A 14,013-nucleotide genomic window follows, 5' to 3' on the forward strand; every position below is an offset into this window, starting at 1 on the left:
GTCCGGCCGGGTACAGGAAACAAATGCTCCTGTACCGCGGACCGAACAGAGCTCGGCCACGCTACGCTAGAGGTGGGGAGAATGAGAGTGACAAGGGGAGGGGGAGGAAATGAGAGTGACAAGAGAGGGAGGGGGGAATGAGAGTGACAAGGGGGGGTGGAAATGAGAGTGACAAGGGAGGGGGGGAGGAAATGAGAGTGACAAGGGGGGGAGGAAATGAGAGTGACAAGGGAGGGGGGGAGCAAATGAGAGTGACAAGAGGGTGGGAGGAAATGAGAGTGACAAGGGAGGGGGGGAGGAAATGAGAGTGACAAGGGAGGGGTGGAGAGAGTGACAAGGGAGGGGGGAAGAGAGTGACAAGGGAGGGAGGGGGAGAAGAGAGTGACAAGGGAGGGGGGGAGAAGAGAGTGACAAGGGAGGGAGGGGGGAGAAGAGAGTGACAACTGAGGGAGAGGGGAGAGTGACGAGGGAGGGGGGGGGAGAGAGTGACGAGGGAGGGGGGGGAAAGAGAGTGACAAGGGAGGGGGGGGGGGGAGAAGAGAGTAACAAGGGAGGGAGGGGGGGAGAAGAGAGTGACAAGGGAGTCCCCAGAGCCAGACTAAGAGCCAGACTGCAGCCAGAGACCAGATCATCTTATTGTCCTGGTGGTAAGTAGACAATGCAATATGTTTATTATTTAATTGTTTAGTTATTAATACTACATTGGAAACTAATTTACCTCACATTTAGGGTCCATTCACACATCCGTGTGTGTTTTGCGGATCCACAAAACACGGACAGCGGCAATGTGCGTTCCGCATTTTGCAGACCGCACATTGCCGGCACTAAGAGAATATGCCTATTCTTGTCCGCTATTGCGTACAAGAATAGGACATGTTCTATTTTTTTCAGGATCGGAATTGCGGATCCGGGTCCGCAATTCCGGATCGGGGCCTCACGTCGTGCGGCCCTATAGAAATGTATGGGTCTGCAATTCCGTTCTGCAAAAAGAGACAGCTACAAGAAGCTTGATTAACCCTAAGGGAAACATAGCAGTTCTTTTAATTTAAAAGCTGAGAAAGGGGTGGAACATATGTGATGTCATGATATGGGCAGATCATCTGATAAGGGGGGGCGGCAATTTTTATCTTGCCTAGGGCGGCAAAAATCCTTGCACCGGCCCTGCTGGGACCCTGGTGTTGTCCGTGGATGGGGGGAGGAGAACGAGGACGACATTATCCTGGATGATGAGCATCACCTAGGCCACTCCACCGCTTCCAGTTTAGTGCAAATGGGGTCCTTCATGCGCCAGTGTTTGAAGAGGGACCCCTGTTAAAAAGCATAAAGGGCAAGGACCAGTACTGGGTGGCAACGTACTTAGACCCCTGGTACAAACACATAATGGCGGAAATGTTACCACCATCACAGAGGGCTGTCAGAATGCAGCACTTCCAGGCCTTGCTTCGAGAAATGCGGCATTCTGCTTTTGAGGGCGCTGGCATAGGAATTTCCACTCACAGAGAAACAGTTGTTGGTACCAATCCAACAGCACGTGCAGGAAGAGGTGGGTGGAAGATGTGTTGGTCACATCAGATATGAGATCATTCTTGCAGCCAACCCATCGACAGCCATCCTCCGGATCCAGCCTCAGGGAATGCCTAGACCGACAGGTGTCCGACTACATCGGGTTAACGGCCAATGTGGACGCTCTGAGAAGCGATGAACCCCTCGACTACTGGGTGTGCAGGCTTGACCTGTGGGCAGAGTGGGCACAATTTGCAATGGAACTGTTGGCTTGCCCCTCATCCAGTGTCCTGTCCGAAAGGACGTTCAGCGCAGCAGGGGGGATCGTGACCGATAAGCGCACTCGCCTAGCTCACGACAGTGTGGACTACCTCACATTTCTAAAAATGAATGAGGCATGGATCTCAGAGGAATTCAACACATGTGACGAGTCGACCACATTTGATTGAATTTCCTCATGACAGCCCACAAATATCCGCCACCACCCAGAACAAATCATGGTCCCTGTCTTAGGTAATTACACTGGCATAAAAGGCCTTTTATGTTCGTCGAATGCCTAATTTTTATTCTGTGACTGAATCCAAAGTTCTTTCCTGTCAGGTGAATGCATATTGACTAATTTTTGGGGTCTGTACTGGCCGACAGTTAATTTTTTTATCTCTAGCCACATAATCACACCCTTGTCTCACTCCTCTGTTTCTCATTATGGTGGCGTATGAACCGCATTCACCATAAGGACCTTCTAATATCACAGGGTCATGTGACTGTGCCCCCCACCCTGAACTGTGCTCCTCACCCCATACTGTGCTCCCTTATACCCTGCATTGTGCTCTCTTACCACACCCTGTGCAGTGCCCCTAGTCATTCCCTGTACTGTGCACTCTTATACTCTTTTATCCGGTCACAGTATGGTGGTGTTATCCGGTCACTATGCAGAGGTGTTTTCTCGGTCAATGTATGGCGGTGGTATTCAATATCTGGATGGCCATAATTTTATCCCTTTCCCTGCCCATGCCATCCTTTTTTAGACCTGGCATGAGCTGGAAAAATATGCAGAATGTGGTGCTTAGGACCTTTGCGCCACAATCTGTGTCAGAAATACGCCTAACATAGATGTATTTCTATATAATAAATGATCACCTAATTGTATTATCATTCGGTGGTAGGGATAATATCTTTATATTATATAGATTCTAGTGTATTATACTGTGCCCTGTATTTCCCAGTAGAAAATGATCCTTGGGAAACAGTCCTCATCCCTGACCACCAGGACCAGTTAGCGCTCTGTCAGTACATGGCGGCCTCCCCTCTCCGCCACGCTGCTTTGATGTGTACTGGTGCTTATTATGATACTAGGGCTGGGTTTACATCCTATTTTTGCTATCCATTCAATACATACCAAAAATGTATGCGTTAACAGATGCATCAGACTGATGCCGTACAGTGGCGTTCGTTCACCATACTGTTCCATGGTAGAAATAAAATTTACATTAACGTATGCATTTTTTAAAATAGACTCTGCAGGATACAAAAATGTGGAGTGCTGCACATTTGTATACATCCAAAAAAAAATCTAGGCTCCAGCAGGGCACATTTTTGAGAATTTCCCTTTAAGACGCATAAAAATGGCCCCTGATTAAAATACATATTTTTTGTGTGAATTTTTGCCAATGATCCCCCTCTGGTATGTCACTGTCCATGTTGTGGGACTATTTGTGTACTTCTAGTGAGTGTTTGCTGGCTGCAAATATGAGCTGAAGGTTTTTCAGGTTCGCCTACCATTAAAGTGAATGGGGCCCACCGCGTACTTGCAGTTTGCGAAGATTTGATCGTGTTCGCGCGATCGCGTTCGCGAACTGTCCCGGCAGATGTTCGTCTATCACTACAGACACACACACAGGGGCAGACACACACACAGGGACAGACACACACACAAACAGGGAGAGACACATAGGGACACACACACACAGGTAGAGACACACACACACGGACAGACAGACACACACACAGGCACGGTCAAATACACATAGTGACAGGTACACACACAGGGACAGACACACACACAAAGGAACAGACACACGCACACACAGGTACAGACACACACAGGCACAGACACACAGGGAGAGACGCACACACAGGGACAGACACAGACAGGGACATACATACACACACAGGGACAGACACATACACAGGGACAGACACATACATAGCGACAGACACACACACACACACAGGGACAGACACATACACAGGGACAGACACACACAGGGATGGTCAAATACACATAGGGACAGATACACACACAGAGATTGACACACACACACACACACTGGGACGGTCAAATACACATAGGGACAGACACACACAAAGGGGGACACACACATAGGGACAGACACATACATATGGACAGACACCTGTGCGATCGTAAGATCGTCAACCATCTTCTATCTAATGTGTGGCCACCTTTAGAGGACATTAAAAGGGAATTCCACCTTTAGTTATGCTCCAATCTTTTGTTACCTTCTAATTTGAATCCCACTGATGCCCAGTACTGAGGGGACATGGACTTGGGTTTAAAAGGGAATTATCAACATGTACCAGAAGGTGGTCTAAACTGGCACTGGCTAGACTGTGGTATGGAGTCTAAGCAATGTCTTAGACACACACAGGGGCACACACAGGGACAGGCAAACACGCACACACACGGACAGACACATACACAAGAACACACACAGGGACAGACACACACAGCTAGGCCTCACCACATTCCAGCCTTGCTCTTCTCTATACAGTAACACAGCTCTCTGCTCCTCCGGCTCCTCCCCCACTGGTCACATGGGCCGATGACATCAGGAAGGTCCTTTAGCCCGGTAGGAAACTCCATCTACCCTGTTCTGAGTCCTGGGGCCGCCCACCCGAGCAGAGCATATGGCGAAAATTGTCTGCATTGCTGGGGTAAGCTGCCCTAGAATTCAGAACAGGCAGTTTAATGAAGACCAAGACACAGCTGCAGGAGTGAGCGGGCACAGTGGGACCCCCAGAAGCAGTGGGCCCCGGCACTTGCTCGGGTGTGCCGGGTGCTGACGCCGGCCCTGATCATTAGACAGAAGTTACAGTGCCAGCCCTTAATGTTCTATGACACTTAAGAATTCTTTTGAATCAGAACATTACTATCTCAGATGTATCTTTAATAACTCATACGGTATGTCAATTTTAAGATGATGGAGCAAATGCCTGAATAGCTAAATATGAGAAGCCGTTGCATCTTTTCTATTGCTGAACTTGTACCTAGACGTGTGAATATTTTCTGCCTCAGCTGCTATGTGAAAGTGAGGAATTCTCTAGCAAGTCAGATAGTAATCAGAACATTGCATCCAGAGCAGGTTGCAGTATGTAACAGTTTTGTTTCATTTAAAACTATATCCAGTTACTGAATTGCACTCTGTGCACACCTCTCCACATTTTGGTCACAATATGTGGTAATCCATTTTTTTGTAAACATTCATATTATCATTTCCCTCCTTTGGTGTTCCAGGCTGGGATATTTTATTCATAGGAAACAGAGTCAGACATACCAAGGAAATGAAGAGAAAGAGAATGCCCCATCACAGGCTAACCTTGCAGAGTACTTCAGGATTTCCTGTTATTGTAGCCCAAATTGTAATTTGACATCAGTAATCCGGCTTCCAGGAGACTGTTTGCTCTGAAAAAATCCTTTAGATATGGTAACACCCCCCTTCTTTGCCGTGGAGGGATTTAGTCCCTATATGGAAGGGTTCAGTGACATGCTGGGTTTTACTGCTAAGTTTCTAATCTTTTTTTTTTTCCTTTTCTTTTAGCAAGTATGTGATTATTTTAGAATAGGAAAGTAAATGTGTGTGTTTCCTTAAAAGAAGCTTTTTACTGAACTCAACTCGATTGGTTGACTATACTGTCTTCAGATTGCATAACAAACTAACTACAGTCGTGGCCAAAAGTTTTGAGAATGACACAAATATTCGTTTTCACAAAGTTTGCTACTAAACTGCTTTTAGATCTTTGTTTCAGTTGTTTCTGTAATGTAGTGAAATATAATTACACGCACTTCATACGTTTCAAAGGCTTTTATCGACAATTACATGACATTTATGCAAAGAGTCAGTATTTGCAGTGTTGGCCCTTCTTTTTCAGGACCTCTGCAATTCGACTGGGCATGCTCTCAATCAACTTTTGGGCCAATTCCTGACTGATAGCAACCCATTCTTTCATAATCACTTCTTGGAGTTTGTCAGAATTAGTGGGTTTTTGTTTGTCCACCCGCCTCTTGAGGATTGAGCACAAGTTCTCAATTGGATTAAGATCTGGGGAGTTTCCAGCCCATGGACCCAAAATTTCAACGTTTTGGTCCCCGAGCCACTTAGTTATCACTTTTGACTTATGGCACGGTGCTCCATCGTGCTGGAAAATGCATTGTTCTTCACCAAACTGTTGTTGGATTGTTGGAAGAAGTTGCTGTTGGAGGGTGTTTTGGTACCATTCTTTATTCATGGCTGTGTTTTTGGGCAAAATTGTGAGTGAGCCCACTCCCTTGGATGATAAGCAACCCCACTGTCACGACTGTGACTGATCCAGACAGGTCTGGGAGGAGAGAAGGTCGCAGCGACTTGCTACTCGCGATAGCTTGTGAGTTTGCTCCATGGTTCAGGGTATGTCATCCGGGTTTTGCCTTGTGAACCTTTTTGTCCTGACTGGGAGTTTGTAGGCATCCTTCTCAGGTGAGTCCTGTCTGCCACTCCCAGCTACTATATTAGTTTCAGTTTCACTTGCAGTCATTGCCAGATATAGTCCTTACTTCCAGTTCTATTCTGACCTTTGAAGGAGATCGTTTGATGGTGTTGCTGTGGAGCTCTTGTCCGGCGTGGACTGTCGTAATTGGGATCGCCTTCTCTGCTTGTGACTGGATAAGTCTATCTCTGCTATAGTTTGTTTGTTGCTGTCTTCCCCTGCTGTTCTCCCAGACATGAGTGATGGTGACTAGTGCTCCCATCGGCCTTTCCCCACTCTAGGCTTGTTAGGGTGACTGAGGGTTTAGGCATACTGCTCGCCGCACGGGTTCACACCCCGTCTAGGGTATCAGGGCAGACAGGTGCCAGCTTAGGGTTAGTCAGGGGTGGCCATACTATTCCCATCCGTAGATAAGGGTCCCCCTTCCCCTCCGTCTGGTGCGACACGACTGCTGCTGGGATAGCGGTCGTGACAGTATATCTGGCCTTTTAACCACCTCAGCCCCTATGGCTTAAACACCCTGAAAGACCATGCCACTTTTTACACTTCTGACCTACCCTACTTTCACAGTTTATTGCTCGGTCATGCAACTTACCACCCAAATGAATTTTACCTCTTTTTCTTCTCACTAATAGAGCTTTCATTTGGTGGTATTTCATTGCTGCTGACATTTTTACTTTTTTTGTTATTAATCGAAATTTAACGATTTTTTTGCAAAAAAATTACATTTTTTACTTTCAGTTGTAAAATTTTGCAAAAAAAACGACATCCATATATAAATTTTGCTCTAAATTTATTGTTCTACATGTCTTTGATAAAAAAAAAATGTTTGGGTAAAAAAAAAAAATGGTTTGGGTAAAAGTTATAGCGTTTACAAACTATGGTACAAAAATGTGAATTTCCGCTTTTTGAAGCAGCTCTGACTTTCTTAGCACCTGTCATGTTTCCTGAGGTTCTACAATGGCCAGACAGTACAAACACCCCACAAATGACCCCATTTCGGAAAGTAGACACCCTAAGGTATTCGCTGATGGGCATAGTGAGTTCATAGAACTTTTTATTTTTTGTCACAAGTTAGTGGAAAATGATGATTTTTTTTTTTTGATTTTTTTTTCTTACAAAGTCTCATATTCCACTAACTTGTGACAAAAAATAAAAACTTCTATAAACTCACTATGCCCATCAACGAATACCTTGGGGTGTCTTCTTTCCAAAATGGGGTCACTTGTGGGGTAGTTATACTGCCCTGGCATTCTAGGGGCCCAAATGTGTGGTAAGTTGTTTGAAATCAAAATCTGTAAAAATTGACCGGTGAAATCCGAAAGGTGCTCTTTGGAATGTGGGCCCCTTTGCCCACCTAGGCTGCAAAAAAGTGCCACACATGTGGTATCGCCGTACTCAGGAGAAGTTGGGGAATGTGTTTTGGGGTGTCATTTTAAATATACCCATGCTGGGTGAGATAAATATCTTGGTCAAATGCCAACTTTGTATAAAAAAATGGGAAAAGTTGTCTTTTGCCAAGATATTTCTCTCACCCAGCATGGGTATACAGGGAGTGCAGAATTATTAGGCAAGTTGTATTTTTGAGGATTAATTTTATTATTGAACAACAACCATGTTCTCAATGAACCCAAAAAACTCATTAATATCAAAGCTGAATATTTTTGGAAGTAGTTTTTAGTTTGTTTTTAGTTTTAGCTATTTTAGGGGGATATCTGTGTGTGCAGGTGACTATTACTGTGCATAATTATTAGGCAACTTAACAAAAAACAAATATATACCCATTTCAATTATTTATTTTTACCAGTGAAACCAATATAACATCTCAACATTCACAAATATACATTTCTGACATTCAAAAACAAAACAAAAACAAATCAGTGACCAATATAGCCACCTTTCTTTGCAAGGACACTCAAAAGCCTGCCATCCATGGATTCTGTCAGTGTTTTGATCTGTTCACCATCAACATTGCGTGCAGCAGCAACCACAGCCTCCCAGACACTGTTCAGAGAGGTGTACTGTTTTCCCTCCTTGTAAATCTCACATTTGATGATGGACCACAGGTTCTCAATGGGGTTCAGATCAGGTGAACAAGGAGGCCATGTCATTAGATTTTCTTCTTTTATACCCTTTCTTGCCAGCCACGCTGTGGAGTACTTGGACGCGTGTGATGGAGCATTGTCCTGCATGAAAATCATGTTTTTCTTGAAGGATGCAGACTTCTTCCTGTACCACTGCTTGAAGAAGGTGTCTTCCAGAAACTGGCAGTAGGACTGGGAGTTGAGCTTGACTCCATCCTCAACCCGAAAAGGCCCCACAAGCTCATCTTTGATGATACCAGCCCAAACCAGTACTCCACCTCCACCTTGCTGGCGTCTGAGTCGGACTGGAGCTCTCTGCCCTTTACCAATCCAGCCACGGGCCCATCCATCTGGCCCATCAAGACTCACTCTCATTTCATCAGTCCATAAAACCTTAGAAAAATCAGTCTTGAGATATTTCTTGGCCCAGTCTTGACGTTTCAGCTTGTGTGTCTTGTTCAGTGGTGGTCGTCTTTCAGCCTTTCTTACCTTGGCCATGTCTCTGAGTATTGCACACCTTGTGCTTTTGGGCACTCCAGTGATGTTGCAGCTCTGAAATATGGCCAAACTGGTGGCGAGTGGCATCTTGGCAGCTGCACGCTTGACTTTTCTCAGTTCATGGGCAGTTATTTTGCGCCTTGGTTTTTCCACACGCTTCTTGCGACCCTGTTGACTATTTTGAATGAAACGCTTGATTGTTCGATGATCACGCTTCAGAAGCTTTGCAATTTTAAGAGTGCTGCATCCCTCTATCTCACTATTTTTTACTTTTCTGAGCCTTTCAAGTCCTTCTTTTGACCCATTTTGCCAAAGGAAAGGAAGTTGCCTAATAATTATGCACATCTAATATAGGGTGTTGATGTCATTAGACCACACCCCTTCTCATTACAGAGATGCACATCACCTAATATGCTTAATTGGTAGTAGGCTTTCGAGCCTATACAGCTTGGAGTAAGACAACATGCATAAAGAGGATGATGTGGTCAAAATACTCATTTGCCTAATAATTCTGCACGCAGTGTATGTAAAATGACACCCCAAAACACATTCCCCAACTTCTCCTGAGTACGGAGATACCACATGTGTGACACTTTTTTGCAGCCTAGGTGGGCAAAGGTGCCCATATTCCAAAGAGCACCTTTCGGATTTCACCGGTCATTTTTTACACATTTTGATTTCAAACTTCTTACCACACATTTGGGCCCCTAGAATGCCAGGGCAGTATAACTACCCCACAAGTGACCCCATTTTGGAAAGAAGACACCCCCAGGTATTTCGTGATGGGCATAGTGAGTTCATGGAAGTTTTTATTTTTTGTCACAAGTTAGTGGAATATGAGACTTTGTAAGAAAAAAAAAATAAATCATCATTTTCCGCTAACTTGTGACAAAAAATATAACATTCTAGGAACTCGCCATGCCCCTCACGGAATACTTTGGGGTGTCTTCTTTCCAAAATGGGGTCACTTGTGGGGTAGTTATACTGCCCTGACATTTTCCAGGGGCCCTAATGTGTGGTAAGTAGGTAAATGACCTGTGAAATCCAAAAGGTGCTCTTTGGAATGTGGGCCCCTTTGCCCACCTAGGCTGCAAAAAAGTGCCACACATGTGGTATCGCCGTATTCAGGAGAAGTTGGGGAATGTGTTTTGGGGTGTCATTTTACATATACCCATGCTGGGTGAGATAAATATCTTGGTCAAATGCCAACTTTGTATAAAAAAATGGGAAAAGTTGTCTTTTGCCAAGATATTTCTCTCACCCAGCATGGGTATATTTAAAATGACACCCCAAAACACATTCCCCAACTTCTCCTGAGTACAGCGATACCAGATGTGTGACACTTTTTTGCAGCCTAGGTGGGCAAAGGTGCCCATATTCCAAAGAGCACCTTTCGGATTTCACCGGTCATTTTTTACACATTTTGATTTCAAACTTCTTACCACACATTTGGGCCCCTAGAATGCCAGGGCAGTATAACTACCCCACAAGTGACCCTATTTTGGAAAGAAGACACCCCCAGGTATTTCGTGATGGGCATAGTGAGTTCATGGAAGTTTTTATTTTTTGTCACAAGTTAGTGGAATATGAGACTTTGTAAGGGAAAAAAAATAAATAAAAAAAATCATCATTTTCCGCTAACTTGTGACAAAAAATATAAAATTCTAGGAACTCACCATGCCCCTCACGGAATACCTTGGGGTGTTTTCTTTCCAAAATGGGGTCACTTGTGGGGTAGTTATACTGCCCTGGCATTTTCCAGGGGCCCTAATGTGTGGTAAGTAAGTAAATGACCTGTGAAATCCGAAAGGTGCTCTTTGGAATGTGGGCCCCTTTGCCCACCTAGGCTGCAAAAAAGTGTCACACATGTGGTATCAACGTATTCAGGAGAAGTTGGGCAATGTGTTTTGGGGTGTATTTTTACATATACTCATGCTGGGTGAGAGAAATATCTCGGCAAAAGACAACTTTTCCCATTTTTTTATACAAAGTTGGCATTTGACCAAGATATTTATCTCACCCAGCATGGGTATATGTAAAATGACACCCCAAAACACATTGCCCAACTTCTCCTGAGTACGGCGATACCAGATGTGTGACACTTTTTTGCAGCCTAGATGCGCAAAGGGGCCCACATTCCTTTTATGAGGGCATTTTTAGACATTTGGATCCCAGACTTCTTCTCACGCTTTAGGGCCCCTAAAATGCCAGGGCAGTATAAATACCCCACATGTGACCCCATTTTGGAAAGAAGACACCACAAGGTATTCAATGAGGGGCATGGCGAGTTCATAGAAATTTATTTTTTTTGGCACAAGCTAGCGGAAATTGATTTTATTTATTTTTTTCTCACAAAGTCTCCCTTTCCGCTAACTTGGGACAAAATATTCAATCTTTCATGGACTCAATATGCCCCTCACGGAATACCTGGGGGTGTCTTCTTTCCGAAATGGGGTCACATGTGGGGTATTTATACTGCCCTGGCATTCTAGGGGCCCTAAAGCGTGAGAAGAAGTCTGGAATATAAATGTCAAAAAAATTTTACGCATTTGGATTCCGCGAGGGGTATGGTGAGTTCATGTGAGATTAAATTTTTTGACACAAGTTAGTGGAATATGAGACTTTGTAAGAAAAAAATAATAATTTCCGCTAACTTGGGCCAAAAAAATGTCTGAATGAAGCCTTACAGAGGGGTGATCAATGACAGGGGGGTGATCAATGACAGGGGGGTGATCAGGGAGTCTATATGGGGTGATCACCCCCCTGTCATTGATCACCCCCCTATAAGGCTCCATTCAGATGTCCGTATGTGTTTTGCGGATCTGATCCATGTATCCGTGGATCCGTAAAAATCATACGGACATCTGAATGCAGCCTGACAGGGGGGTGATCAATGACAGGGGGGGTGATCAATGACAGGGGGGTGATCAGGGAGTCTATATGGGGTGATCACCACAGTCATTGATCACGCCCCTGTAAGGCTCCATTCAGACGTCCGTATGCGTTTTGCGGATCCGATCCATCTATCAGTGGATCCGTAAAAATCATGCGGATCTGAATCTGAATGGAGCTTTACAGGGGGGTGATCAATGACAGGGGGGTAATCAATGACAGGGGGGTGATCAGGGAGTCTATATGGGGTGATCAGGGGTGATCAAGGGTGATCAAGGGTGAATAAGGGGTTAATAAGTGACAGGGGGGGGGGTGTAGTGTAGTGGTGCTTGGTGCAACATATTACTGAGCTACCTGTGTCCTCTGGTGGTCGATCCAAACAAAGTGGACCACCAGAGGACCAGGTAGCAGGTATATTAGACGCTGTTATCAAAACAGCGTCTAATATACCTGTTAGGGGTTAAAAAAATCACATCTCCAGCCTGCCAGCGAACGATCGCCGCTGGCAGGCTGGAGATCCACTCTCTTACCTTCCGTTCCTGTGAGCGCGCGCGCCTGTGTGCGCGCGTTCGCATGAAATCTCGCGTCTCGCGAGATGACGCATATATGCGTGACTGTGCGCAGGGCTGCCACCTCCGGAACGCGATCCTGCGTTAGGCGGTCCGGAGGTGGTTAAAAAAAAAATAAAAAAAATAAAAAAAAGGGACATTTTTTTTTTTTTTTTTGCTTGCTGTTTTGCTTTGTATTTTTCTGTTCCACTATGGATCCGGTTACGGTTTTGGCGAAACAATTACAGGGATTATCCCTTGAAGTGGCAGGATTAAAAGCAACAGTGCTGCAGCAGCAGCAGCAATCCTTGGGTTCCACCGTTGCTACGGGAAACCAAGGTACTCCTGAGCCAAAAGTGGCTTTACCTGATAGGTTCTCAGGAGGGAGAGACCAATTTGTAACCTTCAGAGAAGCTTGCAAATTGGTCTTCAGGTTACGCCCTAGATCCTCCGGCGGTGAGGAACAACAGGTGGGCATTGTAATTTCTCTCCTGCAAGGAGATCCGCAGGCTTGGGCTTTCTCCCTACCATCAGACTCTCTGGCCTTACGATCAGTGGAGGAGTTTTTTGAAGCCCTGGGTCTCGTATATGATGACCCGGACAGGGTCTCACTGGCTGAGTCTAAGCTACGTAAACTTTGGCAAGAGAACCGGTCTGCTGAACTATATTGTTCCGAATTCCGAAGGTGGGCTACTGATACGTTATGGAACGACTTGGCCCTTAGGAGTCAGTTCTGCCAGGGGTTGTCTGAAAAATTAAAAGACGCGCTGGCGGTATACGAGGTCCCTGGGTCTCTGGAGGCTGCTATGTCTCTGTCCATAAGAATCGACAGACGACTCAGGGAGAGACTATTAAATTTTACGGAGGCCTCTATAGGGCAGGGATCGGTTTGTTATGATCCAGTCTAACCAATGCAAATAGGAAGCGCCACTAGACGGGTGAATCCTAAGTTCCGCCGTAGGTCAGAGGTTTGTTTTTGTTGTGGGGGGAGGGGTCATTTTGTAAAGGTTTGTCCCTCAGAACCCAAGAGACCACAAACAAAGGAGCCGCCGGAAAACTAGAGTCCCCAGATTGTGCGGAGGATAACAGTCTGGGCGTATTCGTTTCCTCCATACGCATGTCTCAGTTTTTGTTGTCCACTACCGTTGAGGCGGGCAATAAAACTGAGACCTGTTCCGTCTTTTTGGACAGTGGGGCGGGGGTCAACTTGGTGGATTCACGGTTTGCTCAGGCTCTGGGTTTTACTCCGGAACCGATACGCAGAACTATTCCTGTTTTTGCCATCGACTCCTCCCCTCTTACTCAGAGAGAGTTAACTCAGATCATCCATAATATCCATCTGCAGGTAGGGGACCTCCATAAAGAGCATATCTCTTGTTATGTCCTGGACGGTCTTCCGGCTCCTATGGTATTGGGGCTTCCCTGGCTGGTGACTCACAATCCAGTGGTGGATTGGCAGGCCGGGGAGATTGTGGAGTGGAGTGAACATTGTAAGGACAACTGCTTGAGTAGTAGGTGCTCTACACTCTCTGTAACATCTTTACCTGCCTTTCTGTCAGATTTTATGGATGTGTTCTCTGAGAAGGGTTGTCAGGGGTTACCACCTCATCGACCATATGATTGCCCGATTAATCTATTACCTGGGGCAAAACTACCTAAAACCCAGTTATACAATCTTTCCGGCCCGGAGAGGAAGGCTATGAAAGATTATATTTCGGAGAGTT

Source organism: Bufo bufo, chromosome 8 (genome assembly GCF_905171765.1).
Source record: "Bufo bufo chromosome 8, aBufBuf1.1, whole genome shotgun sequence".
In the NCBI taxonomy this organism is placed as follows: Eukaryota; Metazoa; Chordata; class Amphibia; order Anura; family Bufonidae; genus Bufo; species Bufo bufo.